This window comes from Ranitomeya imitator, chromosome 7 (genome assembly GCF_032444005.1).
Source record: "Ranitomeya imitator isolate aRanImi1 chromosome 7, aRanImi1.pri, whole genome shotgun sequence".
Lineage (NCBI taxonomy): Eukaryota > Metazoa > Chordata > Amphibia > Anura > Dendrobatidae > Ranitomeya > Ranitomeya imitator.
In genome coordinates, this window is record NC_091288.1 from 141,218,087 (window position 1) to 141,241,368 (window position 23,282).

The window sequence follows — 23,282 nt, forward strand, 5'->3', positions numbered from 1 at the left end:
TACTTGTTTTTCTTCCAAGTTATGACACAGAATAGGCAGATTGAAGGAATGCCACAGCAGGGCCAAAAGAGTTTGCCCCAATCTAACTGTAAAGAATAGACACTGTAATATCTTCAATGAAAACACACTGACCCGTAAAAATAATCATTACATCTTTTCTCCTTAGCGCATGTGCGCCATGTAGACGAGGTGGCCGAGTGGTTAAGGCGATGGACTGCTAATCCATTGTGCTCTGCATGCATGGGTTCGAATCCCATCCTCGTCGGTTTATTCTGCTTGTTTCATGTTGTATTGTTTTCATTTCTAGCCAAAGCGGTAGATACGTCAAGCTTGAAAGTTTATCTTCCTTTTTAAGAAAGCTGCTATCAAACTTTGCAGAGTTAGAAGTGTAAATCCACTGGTTTTATTTTGAAATGCTTGATGCCATCCTTTATTCTCTAAAGAAAGTTATATCGTCTAATTCCTTTTTAAGCGTTTCGACAGCAGAGATTTTTTTTCTCTCAACTGCACTATGTTTTGACTGTGGTAAAGACTTGTTTAATGTCATACAAGAACAAAAGTCCACCTTTTTTTTGCTAAAATGACCCAAACTGAGATGAAGAAAGAAAACCACTGCTGACGTTCGAAATCAAGATTTTCTGTTTACTAAACAGGCACTTAGACCAACTAAGCCAAAGGACAAAAAGGTGTGTTACTTTAGAAAGCCTGCTTAGCGAGTCAGATGCATAAAGAGGAGGAATTTCAAAATAAAATCCACTGGTTTTAAGTTGTCATGCTTGATGCCATCTTTCTTCCTTTTTGGCCCTTATACAGAAGACATTCTTCATCTCACAATTGCACTATCAGTAAAGACGTAGCCAAGGTAAATTTGAGGTTTCATGCAAGTGAAAATCCCATTTTTAAGATAGGAAGTTTCTTTTTGAGATGATGAAAACAAGGCACTGCTGAGATTCGAACTCAGGATCTCCTGTTTACTAGACAGGCGCTTTAACCAACTAAGCCACAGCACCACAAGCTGGAAAGCCTATGAAATGCAATAGAATCTGGATCGATGACAAGGCCTTGGGTTTTGAAGTTCCATAATTGAATGATCCATCTTCTAGCACAGCTTCAACTTGGTACTTGTTTTTCTTCCAAGTTATGACACAGAATAGGCAGATTGAAGGAATGCCACAGCAGGGCCAAAAGAGTTTGCCCCAATCTAACTGTAAAGAATAGACACTGTAATATCTTCAATGAAAACACACTGACCCGTAAAAATAATCATTACATCTTTTCTCCTTAGCGCATGTGCGCCATGTAGACGAGGTGGCCGAGTGGTTAAGGCGATGGACTGCTAATCCATTGTGCTCTGCATGCATGGGTTCGAATCCCATCCTCGTCGGTTTATTCTGCTTGTTTCATGTTGTATTGTTTTCATTTCTAGCCAAAGCGGTAGATACGTCAAGCTTGAAAGTTTATCTTCCTTTTTAAGAAAGCTGCTATCAAACTTTGCAGAGTTAGAAGTGTAAATCCACTGGTTTTATTTTGAAATGCTTGATGCCATCCTTTATTCTCTAAAGAAAGTTATATCGTCTAATTCCTTTTTAAGCGTTTCGACAGCAGAGATTTTTTTTCTCTCAACTGCACTATGTTTTGACTGTGGTAAAGACTTGTTTAATGTCATACAAGAACAAAAGTCCACCTTTTTTTTGCTAAAATGACCCAAACTGAGATGAAGAAAGAAAACCACTGCTGACGTTCGAAATCAAGATTTTCTGTTTACTAAACAGGCACTTAGACCAACTAAGCCAAAGGACAAAAAGGTGTGATACTTTAGAAAGCCTGCTTAGCGAGTCAGATGCATAAAGAGGAGGAATTTCAAAATAAAATCCACTGGTTTTAAGTTGTCATGCTTGATGCCATCTTTCTTCCTTTTTGGCCCTTATACAGAAGACATTCTTCATCTCACAATTGCACTATCAGTAAAGACGTAGCCAAGGTAAATTTGAGGTTTCATGCAAGTGAAAATCCCATTTTTAAGATAGGAAGTTTCTTTTTGAGATGATGAAAACAAGGCACTGCTGAGATTCGAACTCAGGATCTCCTGTTTACTAGACAGGCGCTTTAACCAACTAAGCCACAGCACCACAAGCTGGAAAGCCTATGAAATGCAATAGAATCTGGATCGATGACAAGGCCTTGGGTTTTGAAGTTCCATAATTGAATGATCCATCTTCTAGCACAGCTTCAACTTGGTACTTGTTTTTCTTCCAAGTTATGACACAGAATAGGCAGATTGAAGGAATGCCACAGCAGGGCCAAAAGAGTTTGCCCCAATCTAACTGTAAAGAATAGACACTGTAATATCTTCAATGAAAACACACTGACCCGTAAAAATAATCATTACATCTTTTCTCCTTAGCGCATGTGCGCCATGTAGACGAGGTGGCCGAGTGGTTAAGGCGATGGACTGCTAATCCATTGTGCTCTGCATGCATGGGTTCGAATCCCATCCTCGTCGGTTTATTCTGCTTGTTTCATGTTGTATTGTTTTCATTTCTAGCCAAAGCGGTAGATACGTCAAGCTTGAAAGTTTATCTTCCTTTTTAAGAAAGCTGCTATCAAACTTTGCAGAGTTAGAAGTGTAAATCCACTGGTTTTATTTTGAAATGCTTGATGCCATCCTTTATTCTCTAAAGAAAGTTATATCGTCTAATTCCTTTTTAAGCGTTTCGACAGCAGAGATTTTTTTTCTCTCAACTGCACTATGTTTTGACTGTGGTAAAGACTTGTTTAATGTCATACAAGAACAAAAGTCCACCTTTTTTTTGCTAAAATGACCCAAACTGAGATGAAGAAAGAAAACCACTGCTGACGTTCGAAATCAAGATTTTCTGTTTACTAAACAGGCACTTAGACCAACTAAGCCAAAGGACAAAAAGGTGTGATACTTTAGAAAGCCTGCTTAGCGAGTCAGATGCATAAAGAGGAGGAATTTCAAAATAAAATCCACTGGTTTTAAGTTGTCATGCTTGATGCCATCTTTCTTCCTTTTTGGCCCTTATACAGAAGACATTCTTCATCTCACAATTGCACTATCAGTAAAGACGTAGCCAAGGTAAATTTGAGGTTTCATGCAAGTGAAAATCCCATTTTTAAGATAGGAAGTTTCTTTTTGAGATGATGAAAACAAGGCACTGCTGAGATTCGAACTCAGGATCTCCTGTTTACTAGACAGGCGCTTTAACCAACTAAGCCACAGCACCACAAGCTGGAAAGCCTATGAAATGCAATAGAATCTGGATCGATGACAAGGCCTTGGGTTTTGAAGTTCCATAATTGAATGATCCATCTTCTAGCACAGCTTCAACTTGGTACTTGTTTTTCTTCCAAGTTATGACACAGAATAGGCAGATTGAAGGAATGCCACAGCAGGGCCAAAAGAGTTTGCCCCAATCTAACTGTAAAGAATAGACACTGTAATATCTTCAATGAAAACACACTGACCCGTAAAAATAATCATTACATCTTTTCTCCTTAGCGCATGTGCGCCATGTAGACGAGGTGGCCGAGTGGTTAAGGCGATGGACTGCTAATCCATTGTGCTCTAAGGCACAAGGCCTTGGGTTTTGAAGTTCCATAATTGAATGATCCATCTTCTAGCACAGCTTCAACTTGGTACTTGTTTTTCTTCCAAGTTATGACACAGAATAGGCAGATTGAAGGAATGCCACAGCAGGGCCAAAAGAGTTTGCCCCAATCTAACTGTAAAGAATAGACACTGTAATATCTTCAATGAAAACACACTGACCCGTAAAAATAATCATTACATCTTTTCTCCTTAGCGCATGTGCGCCATGTAGACGAGGTGGCCGAGTGGTTAAGGCGATGGACTGCTAATCCATTGTGCTCTGCATGCATGGGTTCGAATCCCATCCTCGTCGGTTTATTCTGCTTGTTTCATGTTGTATTGTTTTCATTTCTAGCCAAAGCGGTAGATACGTCAAGCTTGAAAGTTTATCTTCCTTTTTAAGAAAGCTGCTATCAAACTTTGCAGAGTTAGAAGTGTAAATCCACTGGTTTTATTTTGAAATGCTTGATGCCATCCTTTATTCTCTAAAGAAAGTTATATCGTCTAATTCCTTTTTAAGCGTTTCGACAGCAGAGATTTTTTTTCTCTCAACTGCACTATGTTTTGACTGTGGTAAAGACTTGTTTAATGTCATACAAGAACAAAAGTCCACCTTTTTTTTGCTAAAATGACCCAAACTGAGATGAAGAAAGAAAACCACTGCTGACGTTCGAAATCAAGATTTTCTGTTTACTAAACAGGCACTTAGACCAACTAAGCCAAAGGACAAAAAGGTGTGTTACTTTAGAAAGCCTGCTTAGCGAGTCAGATGCATAAAGAGGAGGAATTTCAAAATAAAATCCACTGGTTTTAAGTTGTCATGCTTGATGCCATCTTTCTTCCTTTTTGGCCCTTATACAGAAGACATTCTTCATCTCACAATTGCACTATCAGTAAAGACGTAGCCAAGGTAAATTTGAGGTTTCATGCAAGTGAAAATCCCATTTTTAAGATAGGAAGTTTCTTTTTGAGATGATGAAAACAAGGCACTGCTGAGATTCGAACTCAGGATCTCCTGTTTACTAGACAGGCGCTTTAACCAACTAAGCCACAGCACCACAAGCTGGAAAGCCTATGAAATGCAATAGAATCTGGATCGATGACAAGGCCTTGGGTTTTGAAGTTCCATAATTGAATGATCCATCTTCTAGCACAGCTTCAACTTGGTACTTGTTTTTCTTCCAAGTTATGACACAGAATAGGCAGATTGAAGGAATGCCACAGCAGGGCCAAAAGAGTTTGCCCCAATCTAACTGTAAAGAATAGACACTGTAATATCTTCAATGAAAACACACTGACCCGTAAAAATAATCATTACATCTTTTCTCCTTAGCGCATGTGCGCCATGTAGACGAGGTGGCCGAGTGGTTAAGGCGATGGACTGCTAATCCATTGTGCTCTGCATGCATGGGTTCGAATCCCATCCTCGTCGGTTTATTCTGCTTGTTTCATGTTGTATTGTTTTCATTTCTAGCCAAAGCGGTAGATACGTCAAGCTTGAAAGTTTATCTTCCTTTTTAAGAAAGCTGCTATCAAACTTTGCAGAGTTAGAAGTGTAAATCCACTGGTTTTATTTTGAAATGCTTGATGCCATCCTTTATTCTCTAAAGAAAGTTATATCGTCTAATTCCTTTTTAAGCGTTTCGACAGCAGAGATTTTTTTTCTCTCAACTGCACTATGTTTTGACTGTGGTAAAGACTTGTTTAATGTCATACAAGAACAAAAGTCCACCTTTTTTTTGCTAAAATGACCCAAACTGAGATGAAGAAAGAAAACCACTGCTGACGTTCGAAATCAAGATTTTCTGTTTACTAAACAGGCACTTAGACCAACTAAGCCAAAGGACAAAAAGGTGTGATACTTTAGAAAGCCTGCTTAGCGAGTCAGATGCATAAAGAGGAGGAATTTCAAAATAAAATCCACTGGTTTTAAGTTGTCATGCTTGATGCCATCTTTCTTCCTTTTTGGCCCTTATACAGAAGACATTCTTCATCTCACAATTGCACTATCAGTAAAGACGTAGCCAAGGTAAATTTGAGGTTTCATGCAAGTGAAAATCCCATTTTTAAGATAGGAAGTTTCTTTTTGAGATGATGAAAACAAGGCACTGCTGAGATTCGAACTCAGGATCTCCTGTTTACTAGACAGGCGCTTTAACCAACTAAGCCACAGCACCACAAGCTGGAAAGCCTATGAAATGCAATAGAATCTGGATCGATGACAAGGCCTTGGGTTTTGAAGTTCCATAATTGAATGATCCATCTTCTAGCACAGCTTCAACTTGGTACTTGTTTTTCTTCCAAGTTATGACACAGAATAGGCAGATTGAAGGAATGCCACAGCAGGGCCAAAAGAGTTTGCCCCAATCTAACTGTAAAGAATAGACACTGTAATATCTTCAATGAAAACACACTGACCCGTAAAAATAATCATTACATCTTTTCTCCTTAGCGCATGTGCGCCATGTAGACGAGGTGGCCGAGTGGTTAAGGCGATGGACTGCTAATCCATTGTGCTCTGCATGCATGGGTTCGAATCCCATCCTCGTCGGTTTATTCTGCTTGTTTCATGTTGTATTGTTTTCATTTCTAGCCAAAGCGGTAGATACGTCAAGCTTGAAAGTTTATCTTCCTTTTTAAGAAAGCTGCTATCAAACTTTGCAGAGTTAGAAGTGTAAATCCACTGGTTTTATTTTGAAATGCTTGATGCCATCCTTTATTCTCTAAAGAAAGTTATATCGTCTAATTCCTTTTTAAGCGTTTCGACAGCAGAGATTTTTTTTCTCTCAACTGCACTATGTTTTGACTGTGGTAAAGACTTGTTTAATGTCATACAAGAACAAAAGTCCACCTTTTTTTTGCTAAAATGACCCAAACTGAGATGAAGAAAGAAAACCACTGCTGACGTTCGAAATCAAGATTTTCTGTTTACTAAACAGGCACTTAGACCAACTAAGCCAAAGGACAAAAAGGTGTGTTACTTTAGAAAGCCTGCTTAGCGAGTCAGATGCATAAAGAGGAGGAATTTCAAAATAAAATCCACTGGTTTTAAGTTGTCATGCTTGATGCCATCTTTCTTCCTTTTTGGCCCTTATACAGAAGACATTCTTCATCTCACAATTGCACTATCAGTAAAGACGTAGCCAAGGTAAATTTGAGGTTTCATGCAAGTGAAAATCCCATTTTTAAGATAGGAAGTTTCTTTTTGAGATGATGAAAACAAGGCACTGCTGAGATTCGAACTCAGGATCTCCTGTTTACTAGACAGGCGCTTTAACCAACTAAGCCACAGCACCACAAGCTGGAAAGCCTATGAAATGCAATAGAATCTGGATCGATGACAAGGCCTTGGATTTTGAAGTTCCATAATTGAATGATCCATCTTCTAGCACAGCTTCAACTTGGTACTTGTTTTTCTTCCAAGTTATGACACAGAATAGGCAGATTGAAGGAATGCCACAGCAGGGCCAAAAGAGTTTGCCCCAATCTAACTGTAAAGAATAGACACTGTAATATCTTCAATGAAAACACACTGACCCGTAAAAATAATCATTACATCTTTTCTCCTTAGCGCATGTGCGCCATGTAGACGAGGTGGCCGAGTGGTTAAGGCGATGGACTGCTAATCCATTGTGCTCTGCATGCATGGGTTCGAATCCCATCCTCGTCGGTTTATTCTGCTTGTTTCATGTTGTATTGTTTTCATTTCTAGCCAAAGCGGTAGATACGTCAAGCTTGAAAGTTTATCTTCCTTTTTAAGAAAGCTGCTATCAAACTTTGCAGAGTTAGAAGTGTAAATCCACTGGTTTTATTTTGAAATGCTTGATGCCATCCTTTATTCTCTAAAGAAAGTTATATCGTCTAATTCCTTTTTAAGCGTTTCGACAGCAGAGATTTTTTTTCTCTCAACTGCACTATGTTTTGACTGTGGTAAAGACTTGTTTAATGTCATACAAGAACAAAAGTCCACCTTTTTTTTGCTAAAATGACCCAAACTGAGATGAAGAAAGAAAACCACTGCTGACGTTCGAAATCAAGATTTTCTGTTTACTAAACAGGCACTTAGACCAACTAAGCCAAAGGACAAAAAGGTGTGATACTTTAGAAAGCCTGCTTAGCGAGTCAGATGCATAAAGAGGAGGAATTTCAAAATAAAATCCACTGGTTTTAAGTTGTCATGCTTGATGCCATCTTTCTTCCTTTTTGGCCCTTATACAGAAGACATTCTTCATCTCACAATTGCACTATCAGTAAAGACGTAGCCAAGGTAAATTTGAGGTTTCATGCAAGTGAAAATCCCATTTTTAAGATAGGAAGTTTCTTTTTGAGATGATGAAAACAAGGCACTGCTGAGATTCGAACTCAGGATCTCCTGTTTACTAGACAGGCGCTTTAACCAACTAAGCCACAGCACCACAAGCTGGAAAGCCTATGAAATGCAATAGAATCTGGATCGATGACAAGGCCTTGGGTTTTGAAGTTCCATAATTGAATGATCCATCTTCTAGCACAGCTTCAACTTGGTACTTGTTTTTCTTCCAAGTTATGACACAGAATAGGCAGATTGAAGGAATGCCACAGCAGGGCCAAAAGAGTTTGCCCCAATCTAACTGTAAAGAATAGACACTGTAATATCTTCAATGAAAACACACTGACCCGTAAAAATAATCATTACATCTTTTCTCCTTAGCGCATGTGCGCCATGTAGACGAGGTGGCCGAGTGGTTAAGGCGATGGACTGCTAATCCATTGTGCTCTGCATGCATGGGTTCGAATCCCATCCTCGTCGGTTTATTCTGCTTGTTTCATGTTGTATTGTTTTCATTTCTAGCCAAAGCGGTAGATACGTCAAGCTTGAAAGTTTATCTTCCTTTTTAAGAAAGCTGCTATCAAACTTTGCAGAGTTAGAAGTGTAAATCCACTGGTTTTATTTTGAAATGCTTGATGCCATCCTTTATTCTCTAAAGAAAGTTATATCGTCTAATTCCTTTTTAAGCGTTTCGACAGCAGAGATTTTTTTTCTCTCAACTGCACTATGTTTTGACTGTGGTAAAGACTTGTTTAATGTCATACAAGAACAAAAGTCCACCTTTTTTTTGCTAAAATGACCCAAACTGAGATGAAGAAAGAAAACCACTGCTGACGTTCGAAATCAAGATTTTCTGTTTACTAAACAGGCACTTAGACCAACTAAGCCAAAGGACAAAAAGGTGTGATACTTTAGAAAGCCTGCTTAGCGAGTCAGATGCATAAAGAGGAGGAATTTCAAAATAAAATCCACTGGTTTTAAGTTGTCATGCTTGATGCCATCTTTCTTCCTTTTTGGCCCTTATACAGAAGACATTCTTCATCTCACAATTGCACTATCAGTAAAGACGTAGCCAAGGTAAATTTGAGGTTTCATGCAAGTGAAAATCCCATTTTTAAGATAGGAAGTTTCTTTTTGAGATGATGAAAACAAGGCACTGCTGAGATTCGAACTCAGGATCTCCTGTTTACTAGACAGGCGCTTTAACCAACTAAGCCACAGCACCACAAGCTGGAAAGCCTATGAAATGCAATAGAATCTGGATCGATGACAAGGCCTTGGGTTTTGAAGTTCCATAATTGAATGATCCATCTTCTAGCACAGCTTCAACTTGGTACTTGTTTTTCTTCCAAGTTATGACACAGAATAGGCAGATTGAAGGAATGCCACAGCAGGGCCAAAAGAGTTTGCCCCAATCTAACTGTAAAGAATAGACACTGTAATATCTTCAATGAAAACACACTGACCCGTAAAAATAATCATTACATCTTTTCTCCTTAGCGCATGTGCGCCATGTAGACGAGGTGGCCGAGTGGTTAAGGCGATGGACTGCTAATCCATTGTGCTCTGCATGCATGGGTTCGAATCCCATCCTCGTCGGTTTATTCTGCTTGTTTCATGTTGTATTGTTTTCATTTCTAGCCAAAGCGGTAGATACGTCAAGCTTGAAAGTTTATCTTCCTTTTTAAGAAAGCTGCTATCAAACTTTGCAGAGTTAGAAGTGTAAATCCACTGGTTTTATTTTGAAATGCTTGATGCCATCCTTTATTCTCTAAAGAAAGTTATATCGTCTAATTCCTTTTTAAGCGTTTCGACAGCAGAGATTTTTTTTCTCTCAACTGCACTATGTTTTGACTGTGGTAAAGACTTGTTTAATGTCATACAAGAACAAAAGTCCACCTTTTTTTTGCTAAAATGACCCAAACTGAGATGAAGAAAGAAAACCACTGCTGACGTTCGAAATCAAGATTTTCTGTTTACTAAACAGGCACTTAGACCAACTAAGCCAAAGGACAAAAAGGTGTGATACTTTAGAAAGCCTGCTTAGCGAGTCAGATGCATAAAGAGGAGGAATTTCAAAATAAAATCCACTGGTTTTAAGTTGTCATGCTTGATGCCATCTTTCTTCCTTTTTGGCCCTTATACAGAAGACATTCTTCATCTCACAATTGCACTATCAGTAAAGACGTAGCCAAGGTAAATTTGAGGTTTCATGCAAGTGAAAATCCCATTTTTAAGATAGGAAGTTTCTTTTTGAGATGATGAAAACAAGGCACTGCTGAGATTCGAACTCAGGATCTCCTGTTTACTAGACAGGCGCTTTAACCAACTAAGCCACAGCACCACAAGCTGGAAAGCCTATGAAATGCAATAGAATCTGGATCGATGACAAGGCCTTGGGTTTTGAAGTTCCATAATTGAATGATCCATCTTCTAGCACAGCTTCAACTTGGTACTTGTTTTTCTTCCAAGTTATGACACAGAATAGGCAGATTGAAGGAATGCCACAGCAGGGCCAAAAGAGTTTGCCCCAATCTAACTGTAAAGAATAGACACTGTAATATCTTCAATGAAAACACACTGACCCGTAAAAATAATCATTACATCTTTTCTCCTTAGCGCATGTGCGCCATGTAGACGAGGTGGCCGAGTGGTTAAGGCGATGGACTGCTAATCCATTGTGCTCTGCATGCATGGGTTCGAATCCCATCCTCGTCGGTTTATTCTGCTTGTTTCATGTTGTATTGTTTTCATTTCTAGCCAAAGCGGTAGATACGTCAAGCTTGAAAGTTTATCTTCCTTTTTAAGAAAGCTGCTATCAAACTTTGCAGAGTTAGAAGTGTAAATCCACTGGTTTTATTTTGAAATGCTTGATGCCATCCTTTATTCTCTAAAGAAAGTTATATCGTCTAATTCCTTTTTAAGCGTTTCGACAGCAGAGATTTTTTTTCTCTCAACTGCACTATGTTTTGACTGTGGTAAAGACTTGTTTAATGTCATACAAGAACAAAAGTCCACCTTTTTTTTGCTAAAATGACCCAAACTGAGATGAAGAAAGAAAACCACTGCTGACGTTCGAAATCAAGATTTTCTGTTTACTAAACAGGCACTTAGACCAACTAAGCCAAAGGACAAAAAGGTGTGATACTTTAGAAAGCCTGCTTAGCGAGTCAGATGCATAAAGAGGAGGAATTTCAAAATAAAATCCACTGGTTTTAAGTTGTCATGCTTGATGCCATCTTTCTTCCTTTTTGGCCCTTATACAGAAGACATTCTTCATCTCACAATTGCACTATCAGTAAAGACGTAGCCAAGGTAAATTTGAGGTTTCATGCAAGTGAAAATCCCATTTTTAAGATAGGAAGTTTCTTTTTGAGATGATGAAAACAAGGCACTGCTGAGATTCGAACTCAGGATCTCCTGTTTACTAGACAGGCGCTTTAACCAACTAAGCCACAGCACCACAAGCTGGAAAGCCTATGAAATGCAATAGAATCTGGATCGATGACAAGGCCTTGGGTTTTGAAGTTCCATAATTGAATGATCCATCTTCTAGCACAGCTTCAACTTGGTACTTGTTTTTCTTCCAAGTTATGACACAGAATAGGCAGATTGAAGGAATGCCACAGCAGGGCCAAAAGAGTTTGCCCCAATCTAACTGTAAAGAATAGACACTGTAATATCTTCAATGAAAACACACTGACCCGTAAAAATAATCATTACATCTTTTCTCCTTAGCGCATGTGCGCCATGTAGACGAGGTGGCCGAGTGGTTAAGGCGATGGACTGCTAATCCATTGTGCTCTGCATGCATGGGTTCGAATCCCATCCTCGTCGGTTTATTCTGCTTGTTTCATGTTGTATTGTTTTCATTTCTAGCCAAAGCGGTAGATACGTCAAGCTTGAAAGTTTATCTTCCTTTTTAAGAAAGCTGCTATCAAACTTTGCAGAGTTAGAAGTGTAAATCCACTGGTTTTATTTTGAAATGCTTGATGCCATCCTTTATTCTCTAAAGAAAGTTATATCGTCTAATTCCTTTTTAAGCGTTTCGACAGCAGAGATTTTTTTTCTCTCAACTGCACTATGTTTTGACTGTGGTAAAGACTTGTTTAATGTCATACAAGAACAAAAGTCCACCTTTTTTTTGCTAAAATGACCCAAACTGAGATGAAGAAAGAAAACCACTGCTGACGTTCGAAATCAAGATTTTCTGTTTACTAAACAGGCACTTAGACCAACTAAGCCAAAGGACAAAAAGGTGTGTTACTTTAGAAAGCCTGCTTAGCGAGTCAGATGCATAAAGAGGAGGAATTTCAAAATAAAATCCACTGGTTTTAAGTTGTCATGCTTGATGCCATCTTTCTTCCTTTTTGGCCCTTATACAGAAGACATTCTTCATCTCACAATTGCACTATCAGTAAAGACGTAGCCAAGGTAAATTTGAGGTTTCATGCAAGTGAAAATCCCATTTTTAAGATAGGAAGTTTCTTTTTGAGATGATGAAAACAAGGCACTGCTGAGATTCGAACTCAGGATCTCCTGTTTACTAGACAGGCGCTTTAACCAACTAAGCCACAGCACCACAAGCTGGAAAGCCTATGAAATGCAATAGAATCTGGATCGATGACAAGGCCTTGGGTTTTGAAGTTCCATAATTGAATGATCCATCTTCTAGCACAGCTTCAACTTGGTACTTGTTTTTCTTCCAAGTTATGACACAGAATAGGCAGATTGAAGGAATGCCACAGCAGGGCCAAAAGAGTTTGCCCCAATCTAACTGTAAAGAATAGACACTGTAATATCTTCAATGAAAACACACTGACCCGTAAAAATAATCATTACATCTTTTCTCCTTAGTGCATGTGCGCCATGTAGACGAGGTGGCCGAGTGGTTAAGGCGATGGACTGCTAATCCATTGTGCTCTGCATGCATGGGTTCGAATCCCATCCTCGTCGGTTTATTCTGCTTGTTTCATGTTGTATTGTTTTCATTTCTAGCCAAAGCGGTAGATACGTCAAGCTTGAAAGTTTATCTTCCTTTTTAAGAAAGCTGCTATCAAACTTTGCAGAGTTAGAAGTGTAAATCCACTGGTTTTATTTTGAAATGCTTGATGCCATCCTTTATTCTCTAAAGAAAGTTATATCGTCTAATTCCTTTTTAAGCGTTTCGACAGCAGAGATTTTTTTTCTCTCAACTGCACTATGTTTTGACTGTGGTAAAGACTTGTTTAATGTCATACAAGAACAAAAGTCCACCTTTTTTTTGCTAAAATGACCCAAACTGAGATGAAGAAAGAAAACCACTGCTGACGTTCGAAATCAAGATTTTCTGTTTACTAAACAGGCACTTAGACCAACTAAGCCAAAGGACAAAAAGGTGTGATACTTTAGAAAGCCTGCTTAGCGAGTCAGATGCATAAAGAGGAGGAATTTCAAAATAAAATCCACTGGTTTTAAGTTGTCATGCTTGATGCCATCTTTCTTCCTTTTTGGCCCTTATACAGAAGACATTCTTCATCTCACAATTGCACTATCAGTAAAGACGTAGCCAAGGTAAATTTGAGGTTTCATGCAAGTGAAAATCCCATTTTTAAGATAGGAAGTTTCTTTTTGAGATGATGAAAACAAGGCACTGCTGAGATTCGAACTCAGGATCTCCTGTTTACTAGACAGGCGCTTTAACCAACTAAGCCACAGCACCACAAGCTGGAAAGCCTATGAAATGCAATAGAATCTGGATCGATGACAAGGCCTTGGGTTTTGAAGTTCCATAATTGAATGATCCATCTTCTAGCACAGCTTCAACTTGGTACTTGTTTTTCTTCCAAGTTATGACACAGAATAGGCAGATTGAAGGAATGCCACAGCAGGGCCAAAAGAGTTTGCCCCAATCTAACTGTAAAGAATAGACACTGTAATATCTTCAATGAAAACACACTGACCCGTAAAAATAATCATTACATCTTTTCTCCTTAGCGCATGTGCGCCATGTAGACGAGGTGGCCGAGTGGTTAAGGCGATGGACTGCTAATCCATTGTGCTCTGCATGCATGGGTTCGAATCCCATCCTCGTCGGTTTATTCTGCTTGTTTCATGTTGTATTGTTTTCATTTCTAGCCAAAGCGGTAGATACGTCAAGCTTGAAAGTTTATCTTCCTTTTTAAGAAAGCTGCTATCAAACTTTGCAGAGTTAGAAGTGTAAATCCACTGGTTTTATTTTGAAATGCTTGATGCCATCCTTTATTCTCTAAAGAAAGTTATATCGTCTAATTCCTTTTTAAGCGTTTCGACAGCAGAGATTTTTTTTCTCTCAACTGCACTATGTTTTGACTGTGGTAAAGACTTGTTTAATGTCATACAAGAACAAAAGTCCACCTTTTTTTTGCTAAAATGACCCAAACTGAGATGAAGAAAGAAAACCACTGCTGACGTTCGAAATCAAGATTTTCTGTTTACTAAACAGGCACTTAGACCAACTAAGCCAAAGGACAAAAAGGTGTGATACTTTAGAAAGCCTGCTTAGCGAGTCAGATGCATAAAGAGGAGGAATTTCAAAATAAAATCCACTGGTTTTAAGTTGTCATGCTTGATGCCATCTTTCTTCCTTTTTGGCCCTTATACAGAAGACATTCTTCATCTCACAATTGCACTATCAGTAAAGACGTAGCCAAGGTAAATTTGAGGTTTCATGCAAGTGAAAATCCCATTTTTAAGATAGGAAGTTTCTTTTTGAGATGATGAAAACAAGGCACTGCTGAGATTCGAACTCAGGATCTCCTGTTTACTAGACAGGCGCTTTAACCAACTAAGCCACAGCACCACAAGCTGAAAAGCCTATGAAATGCAATAGAATCTGGATCGATGACAAGGCCTTGGGTTTTGAAGTTCCATAATTGAATGATCCATCTTCTAGCACAGCTTCAACTTGGTACTTGTTTTTCTTCCAAGTTATGACACAGAATAGGCAGATTGAAGGAATGCCACAGCAGGGCCAAAAGAGTTTGCCCCAATCTAACTGTAAAGAATAGACACTGTAATATCATCAATGAAAACACACTGACCCGTAAAAATAATCATTACATCTTTTCTCCTTAGCGCATGTGCGCCATGTAGACGAGGTGGCCGAGTGGTTAAGGCGATGGACTGCTAATCCATTGTGCTCTGCATGCATGGGTTCGAATCCCATCCTCGTCGGTTTATTCTGCTTGTTTCATGTTGTATTGTTTTCATTTCTAGCCAAAGCGGTAGATACGTCAAGCTTGAAAGTTTATCTTCCTTTTTAAGAAAGCTGCTATCAAACTTTGCAGAGTTAGAAGTGTAAATCCACTGGTTTTATTTTGAAATGCTTGATGCCATCCTTTATTCTCTAAAGAAAGTTATATCGTCTAATTCCTTTTTAAGCGTTTCGACAGCAGAGATTTTTTTTCTCTCAACTGCACTATGTTTTGACTGTGGTAAAGACTTGTTTAATGTCATACAAGAACAAAAGTCCACCTTTTTTTTGCTAAAATGACCCAAACTGAGATGAAGAAAGAAAACCACTGCTGACGTTCGAAATCAAGATTTTCTGTTTACTAAACAGGCACTTAGACCAACTAAGCCAAAGGACAAAAAGGTGTGATACTTTAGAAAGCCTGCTTAGCGAGTCAGATGCATAAAGAGGAGGAATTTCAAAATAAAATCCACTGGTTTTAAGTTGTCATGCTTGATGCCATCTTTCTTCCTTTTTGGCCCTTATACAGAAGACATTCTTCATCTCACAATTGCACTATCAGTAAAGACGTAACCAAGGTAAATTTGAGGTTTCATGCAAGTGAAAATCCCATTTTTAAGATAGGAAGTTTCTTTTTGAGATGATGAAAACAAGGCACGGCTGAGATTCAAACTCAGGATCTCCTGTTTACTAGACAGGCGCTTTAACCAACTAAGCCACAGCACCACAAGCTGGAAAGCCTATGAAATGCAATAGAATCTGGATCGATGACAAGGCCTTGGGTTTTGAAGTTCCATAATTGAATGATCCATCTTCTAGCACAGCTTCAACTTGGTACTTGTTTTTCTTCCAAGTTATGACACAGAATAGGCAGATTGAAGGAATGCCACAGCAGGGCCAAAAGAGTTTGCCCCAATCTAACTGTAAAGAATAGACACTGTAATATCTTCAATGAAAACACACTGACCCGTAAAAATAATCATTACATCTTTTCTCCTTAGCGCATGTGCGCCATGTAGACGAGGTGGCCGAGTGGTTAAGGCGATGGACTGCTAATCCATTGTGCTCTGCATGCATGGGTTCTAATCCCATCCTCGTCGGTTTATTCTGCTTGTTTCATGTTGTATTGTTTTCATTTCTAGCCAAAGCGGTAGATACGTCAAGCTTGAAAGTTTATCTTCCTTTTTAAGAAAGCTGCTATCAAACTTTGCAGAGTTAGAAGTGTAAATCCACTGGTTTTATTTTGAAATGCTTGATGCCATCCTTTATTCTCTAAAGAAAGTTATATCGTCTAATTCCTTTTTAAGCATTTCGACAGCAGAGATTTTTTTTCTCTCAACTGCACTATGTTTTGACTGTGGTAAAGACTTGTTTAATGTCATACAAGAACAAAAGTCCACCTTTTTTTTGCTAAAATGACCCAAACTGAGATGAAGAAAGAAAACCACTGCTGACGTTCGAAATCAAGATTTTCTGTTTACTAAACAGGCACTTAGACCAACTAAGCCAAAGGACAAAAAGGTGTGATACTTTAGAAAGCCTGCTTAGCGAGTCAGATGCATAAAGAGGAGGAATTTCAAAATAAAATCCACTGGTTTTAAGTTGTCATGCTTGATGCCATCTTTCTTCCTTTTTGGCCCTTATACAGAAGACATTCTTCATCTCACAATTGCACTATCAGTAAAGACGTAACCAAGGTAAATTTGAGGTTTCATGCAAGTGAAAATCCCATTTTTAAGATAGGAAGTTTCTTTTTGAGATGATGAAAACAAGGCACGGCTGAGATTCAAACTCAGGATCTCCTGTTTACTAGACAGGCGCTTTAACCAACTAAGCCACAGCACCACAAGCTGGAAAGCCTATGAAATGCAATAGAATCTGGATCGATGACAAGGCCTTGGGTTTTGAAGTTCCATAATTGAATGATCCATCTTCTAGCACAGCTTCAACTTGGTACTTGTTTTTCTTCCAAGTTATGACACAGAATAGGCAGATTGAAGGAATGCCACAGCAGGGCCAAAAGAGTTTGCCCCAATCTAACTGTAAAGAATAGACACTGTAATATCTTCAATGAAAACACACTGACCCGTAAAAATAATCATTACATCTTTTCTCCTTAGCGCATGTGCGCCATGTAGACGAGGTGGCCGAGTGGTTAAGGCGATGGACTGCTAATCCATTGTGCTCTGCATGCATGGGTTCTAATCCCATCCTCGTCGGTTTATTCTGCTTGTTTCATGTTGTATTGTTTTCATTTCTAGCCAAAGCGGTAGATACGTCAAGCTTGAAAGTTTATCTTCCTTTTTAAGAAAGCTGCTATCAAACTTTGCAGAGTTAGAAGTGTAAATCCACTGGTTTTATTTTGAAATGCTTGATGCCATCCTTTATTCTCTAAAGAAAGTTATATCGTCTAATTCCTTTTTAAGCGTTTCGACAGCAGAGATTTTTTTTCTCTCAACTGCACTATGTTTTGACTGTGGTAAAGACTTGTTTAATGTCATACAAGAACAAAAGTCCACCTTTTTTTTGCTAAAATGACCCAAACTGAGATGAAGAAAGAAAACCACTGCTGACGTTCGAAATCAAGATTTTCTGTTTACTAAACAGGCACTTAGACCAACTAAGCCAAAAGACAAAAAGGTGTGATACTTTAGAAAGCCTGCTTAGCGAGTCAGATGCATAAAGAGGAGGAATTTCAAAATAAAATCCACTGGTTTTAAGTTGTCATGCTTGATGCCATCTTTCTTCCTTTTTGGCCCTTATACAGAAGACATTCTTCATCTCACAATTGCACTATCAGTAAAGACGTAGCCAAGGTAAATTTGAGGTTTCATGCAAGTGAAAATCCCATTTTTAAGATAGGAAGTTTCTTTTTGAGATGATGAAAACAAGGCACTGCTGAGATTCGAACTCAGGATCTCCTGTTTACTAGACAGGCGCTTTAACCAACTAAGCCACAGCACCACAAGCTGGAAAGCCTATGAAATGCAATAGAATCTGGATCGATGACAAGGCCTTGGGTTTTGAAGTTCCATAATTGAATGATCCATCTTCTAGCACAGCTTCAACTTGGTACTTGTTTTTCTTCCAAGTTATGACACAGAATAGGCAGATTGAAGGAATGCCACAGCAGGGCCAAAAGAGTTTGCCCCAATCTAACTGTAAAGAATAGACACTGTAATATCTTCAATGAAAACACACTGACCCGTAAAAATAATCATTACATCTTTTCTCCTTAGCGCATGTGCGCCATGTAGACGAGGTGGCCGAGTGGTTAAGGCGATGGACTGCTAATCCATTGTGCTCTGCATGCATGGGTTCGAATCCCATCCTCGTCGGTTTATTCTGCTTGTTTCATGTTGTATTGTTTTCATTTCTAGCCAAAGCGGTAGATACGTCAAGCTTGAAAGTTTATCTTCCTTTTTAAGAAAGCTGCTATCAAACTTTGCAGAGTTAGAAGTGTAAATCCACTGGTTTTATTTTGAAATGCTTGATGCCATCCTTTATTCTCTAAAGAAAGTTATATCGTCTAATTCCTTTTTAAGCGTTTCGACAGCAGAGATTTTTTTTCTCTCAACTGCACTATGTTTTGACTGTGGTAAAGACTTGTTTAATGTCATACAAGAACAAAAGTCCACCTTTTTTTTGCTAAAATGACCCAAACTGAGATGAAGAAAGAAAACCACTGCTGACGTTCGAAATCAAGATTTTCTGTTTACTAAACAGGCACTTAGACCAACTAAGCCAAAGGACAAAAAGGTGTGATACTTTAGAAAGCCTGCTTAGCGAGTCAGATGCATAAAGAGGAGGAATTTCAAAATAAAATCCACTGGTTTTAAGTTGTCATGCTTGATGCCATCTTTCTTCATTTTTGGCCCTTTTACAGAAGACATTCTTCATCTCACAATTGCACTATCAGTAAAGACGTAGCCAAGGTAAATTTGAGGTTTCATGCAAGTGAAAATCCCATTTTTAAGATAGGAAGTTTCTTTTTGAGATGATGAAAACAAGGCACTGCTGAGATTCGAACTCAGGATCTCCTGTTTACTAGACAGGCGCTTTAACCAACTAAGCCACAGCACCACAAGCTGGAAAGCCTATGAAATGCAATAGAATCTGGATCGATGACAAGGCCTTGGGTTTTGAAGTTCCATAATTGAATGATCCATCTTCTAGCACAGCTTCAACTTGGTACTTGTTTTTCTTCCAAGTTATGACACAGAATAGGCAGATTGAAGGAATGCCACAGCAGGGCCAAAAGAGTTTGCCCCAATCTAACTGTAAAGAATAGACACTGTAATATCTTCAATGAAAACACACTGACCCGTAAAAATAATCATTACATCTTTTCTCCTTAGCGCATGTGCGCCATGTAGACGAGGTGGCCGAGTGGTTAAGGCGATGGACTGCTAATCCATTGTGCTCTGCATGCATGGGTTCTAATCCCATCCTCGTCGGTTTATTCTGCTTGTTTCATGTTGTATTGTTTTCATTTCTAGCCAAAGCGGTAGATACGTCAAGCTTGAAAGTTTATCTTCCTTTTTAAGAAAGCTGCTATCAAACTTTGCAGAGTTAGAAGTGTAAATCCACTGGTTTTATTTTGAAATGCTTGATGCCATCCTTTATTCTCTAAAGAAAGTTATATCGTCTAATTCCTTTTTAAGCGTTTCGACAGCAGAGATTTTTTTTCTCTCAACTGCACTATGTTTTGACTGTGGTAAAGACTTGTTTAATGTCATACAAGAACAAAAGTCCACCTTTTTTTTGCTAAAATGACCCAAACTGAGATGAAGAAAGAAAACCACTGCTGACGTTCGAAATCAAGATTTTCTGTTTACTAAACAGGCACTTAGACCAACTAAGCCAAAGGACAAAAAGGTGTGATACTTTAGAAAGCCTGCTTAGCGAGTCAGATGCATAAAGAGGAGGAATTTCAAAATAAAATCCACTGGTTTTAAGTTGTCATGCTTGATGCCATCTTTCTTCATTTTTGGCCCTTTTACAGAAGACATTCTTCATCTCACAATTGCACTATCAGTAAAGACGTAGCCAAGGTAAATTTGAGGTTTCATGCAAGTGAAAATCCCATTTTTAAGATAGGAAGTTTCTTTTTGAGATGATGAAAACAAGGCACTGCTGAGATTCGAACTCAGGATCTCCTGTTTACTAGACAGGCGCTTTAACCAACTAAGCCACAGCACCACAAGCTGGAAAGCCTATGAAATGCAATAGAATCTGGATCGATGACAAGGCCTTGGGTTTTGAAGTTCCATAATTGAATGATCCATCTTCTAGCACAGCTTCAACTTGGTACTTGTTTTTCTTCCAAGTTATGACACAGAATAGGCAGATTGAAGGAATGCCACAGCAGGGCCAAAAGAGTTTGCCCCAATCTAACTGTAAAGAATAGACACTGTAATATCTTCAATGAAAACACACTGACCCGTAAAAATAATCATTACATCTTTTCTCCTTAGCGCATGTGCGCCATGTAGACGAGGTGGCCGAGTGGTTAAGGCGATGGACTGCTAATCCATTGTGCTCTGCATGCATGGGTTCGAATCCCATCCTCGTCGGTTTATTCTGCTTGTTTCATGTTGTATTGTTTTCATTTCTAGCCAAAGCGGTAGATACGTCAAGCTTGAAAGTTTATCTTCCTTTTTAAGAAAGCTGCTATCAAACTTTGCAGAGTTAGAAGTGTAAATCCACTGGTTTTATTTTGAAATGCTTGATGCCATCCTTTATTCTCTAAAGAAAGTTATATCGTCTAATTCCTTTTTAAGCGTTTCGACAGCAGAGATTTTTTTTCTCTCAACTGCACTATGTTTTGACTGTGGTAAAGACTTGTTTAATGTCATACAAGAACAAAAGTCCACCTTTTTTTTGCTAAAATGACCCAAACTGAGATGAAGAAAGAAAACCACTGCTGACGTTCGAAATCAAGATTTTCTGTTTACTAAACAGGCACTTAGACCAACTAAGCCAAAGGACAAAAAGGTGTGATACTTTAGAAAGCCTGCTTAGCGAGTCAGATGCATAAAGAGGAGGAATTTCAAAATAAAATCCACTGGTTTTAAGTTGTCATGCTTGATGCCAACCAACTAAGCCACAGCACCACAAGCTGGAAAGCCTATGAAATGCAATAGAATCTGGATCGATGACAAGGCCTTGGGTTTTGAAGTTCCATAATTGAATGATCCATCTTCTAGCACAGCTTCAACTTGGTACTTGTTTTTCTTCCAAGTTATGACACAGAATAGGCAGATTGAAGGAATGCCACAGCAGGGCCAAAAGAGTTTGCCCCAATCTAACTGTAAAGAATAGACACTGTAATATCTTCAATGAAAACACACTGACCCGTAAAAATAATCATTACATCTTTTCTCCTTAGCGCATGTGCGCCATGTAGACGAGGTGGCCGAGTGGTTAAGGCGATGGACTGCTAATCCATTGTGCTCTGCATGCATGGGTTCGAATCCCATCCTCGTCGGTTTATTCTGCTTGTTTCATGTTGTATTGTTTTCATTTCTAGCCAAAGCGGTAGATACGTCAAGCTTGAAAGTTTATCTTCCTTTTTAAGAAAGCTGCTATCAAACTTTGCAGAGTTAGAAGTGTAAATCCACTGGTTTTATTTTGAAATGCTTGATGCCATCCTTTATTCTCTAAAGAAAGTTATATCGTCTAATTCCTTTTTAAGCGTTTCGACAGCAGAGATTTTTTTTCTCTCAACTGCACTATGTTTTGACTGTGGTAAAGACTTGTTTAATGTCATACAAGAACAAAAGTCCACCTTTTTTTTGCTAAAATGACCCAAACTGAGATGAAGAAAGAAAACCACTGCTGACGTTCGAAATCAAGATTTTCTGTTTACTAAACAGGCACTTAGACCAACTAAGCCAAAGGACAAAAAGGTGTGTTACTTTAGAAAGCCTGCTTAGCGAGTCAGATGCATAAAGAGGAGGAATTTCAAAATAAAATCCACTGGTTTTAAGTTGTCATGCTTGATGCCATCTTTCTTCCTTTTTGGCCCTTATACAGAAGACATTCTTCATCTCACAATTGCACTATCAGTAAAGACGTAGCCAAGGTAAATTTGAGGTTTCATGCAAGTGAAAATCCCATTTTTAAGATAGGAAGTTTCTTTTTGAGATGATGAAAACAAGGCACTGCTGAGATTCGAACTCAGGATCTCCTGTTTACTAGACAGGCGCTTTAACCAACTAAGCCACAGCACCACAAGCTGGAAAGCCTATGAAATGCAATAGAATCTGGATCGATGACAAGGCCTTGGGTTTTGAAGTTCCATAATTGAATGATCCATCTTCTAGCACAGCTTCAACTTGGTACTTGTTTTTCTTCCAAGTTATGACACAGAATAGGCAGATTGAAGGAATGCCACAGCAGGGCCAAAAGAGTTTGCCCCAATCTAACTGTAAAGAATAGACACTGTAATATCTTCAATGAAAACACACTGACCCGTAAAAATAATCATTACATCTTTTCTCCTTAGTGCATGTGCGCCATGTAGACGAGGTGGCCGAGTGGTTAAGGCGATGGACTGCTAATCCATTGTGCTCTGCATGCATGGGTTCGAATCCCATCCTCGTCGGTTTATTCTGCTTGTTTCATGTTGTATTGTTTTCATTTCTAGCCAAAGCGGTAGATACGTCAAGCTTGAAAGTTTATCTTCCTTTTTAAGAAAGCTGCTATCAAACTTTGCAGAGTTAGAAGTGTAAATCCACTGGTTTTATTTTGAAATGCTTGATGCCATCCTTTATTCTCTAAAGAAAGTTATATCGTCTAATTCCTTTTTAAGCGTTTCGACAGCAGAGATTTTTTTTCTCTCAACTGCACTATGTTTTGACTGTGGTAAAGACTTGTTTAATGTCATACAAGAACAAAAGTCCACCTTTTTTTTGCTAAAATGACCCAAACTGAGATGAAGAAAGAAAACCACTGCTGACGTTCGAAATCAAGATTTTCTGTTTACTAAACAGGCACTTAGACCAACTAAGCCAAAGGACAAAAAGGTGTGTTACTTTAGAAAGCCTGCTTAGCGAGTCAGATGCATAAAGAGGAGGAATTTCAAAATAAAATCCACTGGTTTTAAGTTGTCATGCTTGATGCCATCTTTCTTCCTTTTTGGC

The 23,282-nt window shown here is 38.8% G+C and overlaps 35 non-coding genes across 35 annotated transcripts; 18 read left to right on the forward strand and 17 right to left on the reverse strand.

Moving 5' to 3' along the window:
* The first annotated feature begins 183 nt into the window (after positions 1–183).
* On the forward strand, positions 184–265 carry TRNAS-GCU (transfer RNA serine (anticodon GCU)). Its single transcript has one exon. It is a non-coding gene; the product is annotated as a tRNA-Ser (tRNA).
* A 671-nt stretch (positions 266–936) lies between these two features.
* On the reverse strand, positions 937–1,010 carry TRNAT-AGU (transfer RNA threonine (anticodon AGU)). Its single transcript has one exon. It is a non-coding gene; the product is annotated as a tRNA-Thr (tRNA).
* Positions 1,011–1,302: 292 nt separating this feature from the next.
* TRNAS-GCU (transfer RNA serine (anticodon GCU)) lies at positions 1,303–1,384 on the forward strand. The gene has a single exon. It is a non-coding gene; the product is annotated as a tRNA-Ser (tRNA).
* Positions 1,385–2,055: 671 nt separating this feature from the next.
* Positions 2,056–2,129, reverse strand: TRNAT-AGU (transfer RNA threonine (anticodon AGU)). Its single transcript has one exon. It is a non-coding gene; the product is annotated as a tRNA-Thr (tRNA).
* Positions 2,130–2,421: 292 nt separating this feature from the next.
* TRNAS-GCU (transfer RNA serine (anticodon GCU)) lies at positions 2,422–2,503 on the forward strand. Its single transcript has one exon. It is a non-coding gene; the product is annotated as a tRNA-Ser (tRNA).
* A 671-nt stretch (positions 2,504–3,174) lies between these two features.
* On the reverse strand, positions 3,175–3,248 carry TRNAT-AGU (transfer RNA threonine (anticodon AGU)). Its single transcript has one exon. It is a non-coding gene; the product is annotated as a tRNA-Thr (tRNA).
* Positions 3,249–3,844: 596 nt separating this feature from the next.
* Positions 3,845–3,926, forward strand: TRNAS-GCU (transfer RNA serine (anticodon GCU)). The gene has a single exon. It is a non-coding gene; the product is annotated as a tRNA-Ser (tRNA).
* Positions 3,927–4,597: 671 nt separating this feature from the next.
* Positions 4,598–4,671, reverse strand: TRNAT-AGU (transfer RNA threonine (anticodon AGU)). The gene has a single exon. It is a non-coding gene; the product is annotated as a tRNA-Thr (tRNA).
* Positions 4,672–4,963: 292 nt separating this feature from the next.
* Positions 4,964–5,045, forward strand: TRNAS-GCU (transfer RNA serine (anticodon GCU)). The gene has a single exon. It is a non-coding gene; the product is annotated as a tRNA-Ser (tRNA).
* Positions 5,046–5,716: 671 nt separating this feature from the next.
* TRNAT-AGU (transfer RNA threonine (anticodon AGU)) lies at positions 5,717–5,790 on the reverse strand. The gene has a single exon. It is a non-coding gene; the product is annotated as a tRNA-Thr (tRNA).
* A 292-nt stretch (positions 5,791–6,082) lies between these two features.
* Positions 6,083–6,164, forward strand: TRNAS-GCU (transfer RNA serine (anticodon GCU)). The gene has a single exon. It is a non-coding gene; the product is annotated as a tRNA-Ser (tRNA).
* A 671-nt stretch (positions 6,165–6,835) lies between these two features.
* Positions 6,836–6,909, reverse strand: TRNAT-AGU (transfer RNA threonine (anticodon AGU)). Its single transcript has one exon. It is a non-coding gene; the product is annotated as a tRNA-Thr (tRNA).
* A 292-nt stretch (positions 6,910–7,201) lies between these two features.
* Positions 7,202–7,283, forward strand: TRNAS-GCU (transfer RNA serine (anticodon GCU)). Its single transcript has one exon. It is a non-coding gene; the product is annotated as a tRNA-Ser (tRNA).
* A 671-nt stretch (positions 7,284–7,954) lies between these two features.
* On the reverse strand, positions 7,955–8,028 carry TRNAT-AGU (transfer RNA threonine (anticodon AGU)). The gene has a single exon. It is a non-coding gene; the product is annotated as a tRNA-Thr (tRNA).
* A 292-nt stretch (positions 8,029–8,320) lies between these two features.
* TRNAS-GCU (transfer RNA serine (anticodon GCU)) lies at positions 8,321–8,402 on the forward strand. Its single transcript has one exon. It is a non-coding gene; the product is annotated as a tRNA-Ser (tRNA).
* Positions 8,403–9,073: 671 nt separating this feature from the next.
* On the reverse strand, positions 9,074–9,147 carry TRNAT-AGU (transfer RNA threonine (anticodon AGU)). The gene has a single exon. It is a non-coding gene; the product is annotated as a tRNA-Thr (tRNA).
* A 292-nt stretch (positions 9,148–9,439) lies between these two features.
* On the forward strand, positions 9,440–9,521 carry TRNAS-GCU (transfer RNA serine (anticodon GCU)). The gene has a single exon. It is a non-coding gene; the product is annotated as a tRNA-Ser (tRNA).
* A 671-nt stretch (positions 9,522–10,192) lies between these two features.
* On the reverse strand, positions 10,193–10,266 carry TRNAT-AGU (transfer RNA threonine (anticodon AGU)). The gene has a single exon. It is a non-coding gene; the product is annotated as a tRNA-Thr (tRNA).
* A 292-nt stretch (positions 10,267–10,558) lies between these two features.
* On the forward strand, positions 10,559–10,640 carry TRNAS-GCU (transfer RNA serine (anticodon GCU)). Its single transcript has one exon. It is a non-coding gene; the product is annotated as a tRNA-Ser (tRNA).
* Positions 10,641–11,311: 671 nt separating this feature from the next.
* On the reverse strand, positions 11,312–11,385 carry TRNAT-AGU (transfer RNA threonine (anticodon AGU)). Its single transcript has one exon. It is a non-coding gene; the product is annotated as a tRNA-Thr (tRNA).
* Positions 11,386–11,677: 292 nt separating this feature from the next.
* On the forward strand, positions 11,678–11,759 carry TRNAS-GCU (transfer RNA serine (anticodon GCU)). Its single transcript has one exon. It is a non-coding gene; the product is annotated as a tRNA-Ser (tRNA).
* A 671-nt stretch (positions 11,760–12,430) lies between these two features.
* Positions 12,431–12,504, reverse strand: TRNAT-AGU (transfer RNA threonine (anticodon AGU)). Its single transcript has one exon. It is a non-coding gene; the product is annotated as a tRNA-Thr (tRNA).
* Positions 12,505–12,796: 292 nt separating this feature from the next.
* Positions 12,797–12,878, forward strand: TRNAS-GCU (transfer RNA serine (anticodon GCU)). Its single transcript has one exon. It is a non-coding gene; the product is annotated as a tRNA-Ser (tRNA).
* Positions 12,879–13,549: 671 nt separating this feature from the next.
* On the reverse strand, positions 13,550–13,623 carry TRNAT-AGU (transfer RNA threonine (anticodon AGU)). The gene has a single exon. It is a non-coding gene; the product is annotated as a tRNA-Thr (tRNA).
* A 292-nt stretch (positions 13,624–13,915) lies between these two features.
* On the forward strand, positions 13,916–13,997 carry TRNAS-GCU (transfer RNA serine (anticodon GCU)). The gene has a single exon. It is a non-coding gene; the product is annotated as a tRNA-Ser (tRNA).
* A 671-nt stretch (positions 13,998–14,668) lies between these two features.
* Positions 14,669–14,742, reverse strand: TRNAT-AGU (transfer RNA threonine (anticodon AGU)). The gene has a single exon. It is a non-coding gene; the product is annotated as a tRNA-Thr (tRNA).
* A 292-nt stretch (positions 14,743–15,034) lies between these two features.
* Positions 15,035–15,116, forward strand: TRNAS-GCU (transfer RNA serine (anticodon GCU)). Its single transcript has one exon. It is a non-coding gene; the product is annotated as a tRNA-Ser (tRNA).
* A 2,909-nt stretch (positions 15,117–18,025) lies between these two features.
* TRNAT-AGU (transfer RNA threonine (anticodon AGU)) lies at positions 18,026–18,099 on the reverse strand. Its single transcript has one exon. It is a non-coding gene; the product is annotated as a tRNA-Thr (tRNA).
* Positions 18,100–18,391: 292 nt separating this feature from the next.
* TRNAS-GCU (transfer RNA serine (anticodon GCU)) lies at positions 18,392–18,473 on the forward strand. Its single transcript has one exon. It is a non-coding gene; the product is annotated as a tRNA-Ser (tRNA).
* A 671-nt stretch (positions 18,474–19,144) lies between these two features.
* Positions 19,145–19,218, reverse strand: TRNAT-AGU (transfer RNA threonine (anticodon AGU)). Its single transcript has one exon. It is a non-coding gene; the product is annotated as a tRNA-Thr (tRNA).
* A 1,045-nt stretch (positions 19,219–20,263) lies between these two features.
* Positions 20,264–20,337, reverse strand: TRNAT-AGU (transfer RNA threonine (anticodon AGU)). Its single transcript has one exon. It is a non-coding gene; the product is annotated as a tRNA-Thr (tRNA).
* A 292-nt stretch (positions 20,338–20,629) lies between these two features.
* Positions 20,630–20,711, forward strand: TRNAS-GCU (transfer RNA serine (anticodon GCU)). Its single transcript has one exon. It is a non-coding gene; the product is annotated as a tRNA-Ser (tRNA).
* Positions 20,712–21,543: 832 nt separating this feature from the next.
* TRNAS-GCU (transfer RNA serine (anticodon GCU)) lies at positions 21,544–21,625 on the forward strand. Its single transcript has one exon. It is a non-coding gene; the product is annotated as a tRNA-Ser (tRNA).
* Positions 21,626–22,296: 671 nt separating this feature from the next.
* Positions 22,297–22,370, reverse strand: TRNAT-AGU (transfer RNA threonine (anticodon AGU)). Its single transcript has one exon. It is a non-coding gene; the product is annotated as a tRNA-Thr (tRNA).
* Positions 22,371–22,662: 292 nt separating this feature from the next.
* On the forward strand, positions 22,663–22,744 carry TRNAS-GCU (transfer RNA serine (anticodon GCU)). Its single transcript has one exon. It is a non-coding gene; the product is annotated as a tRNA-Ser (tRNA).
* Positions 22,745–23,282: the final 538 nt, after the last annotated feature.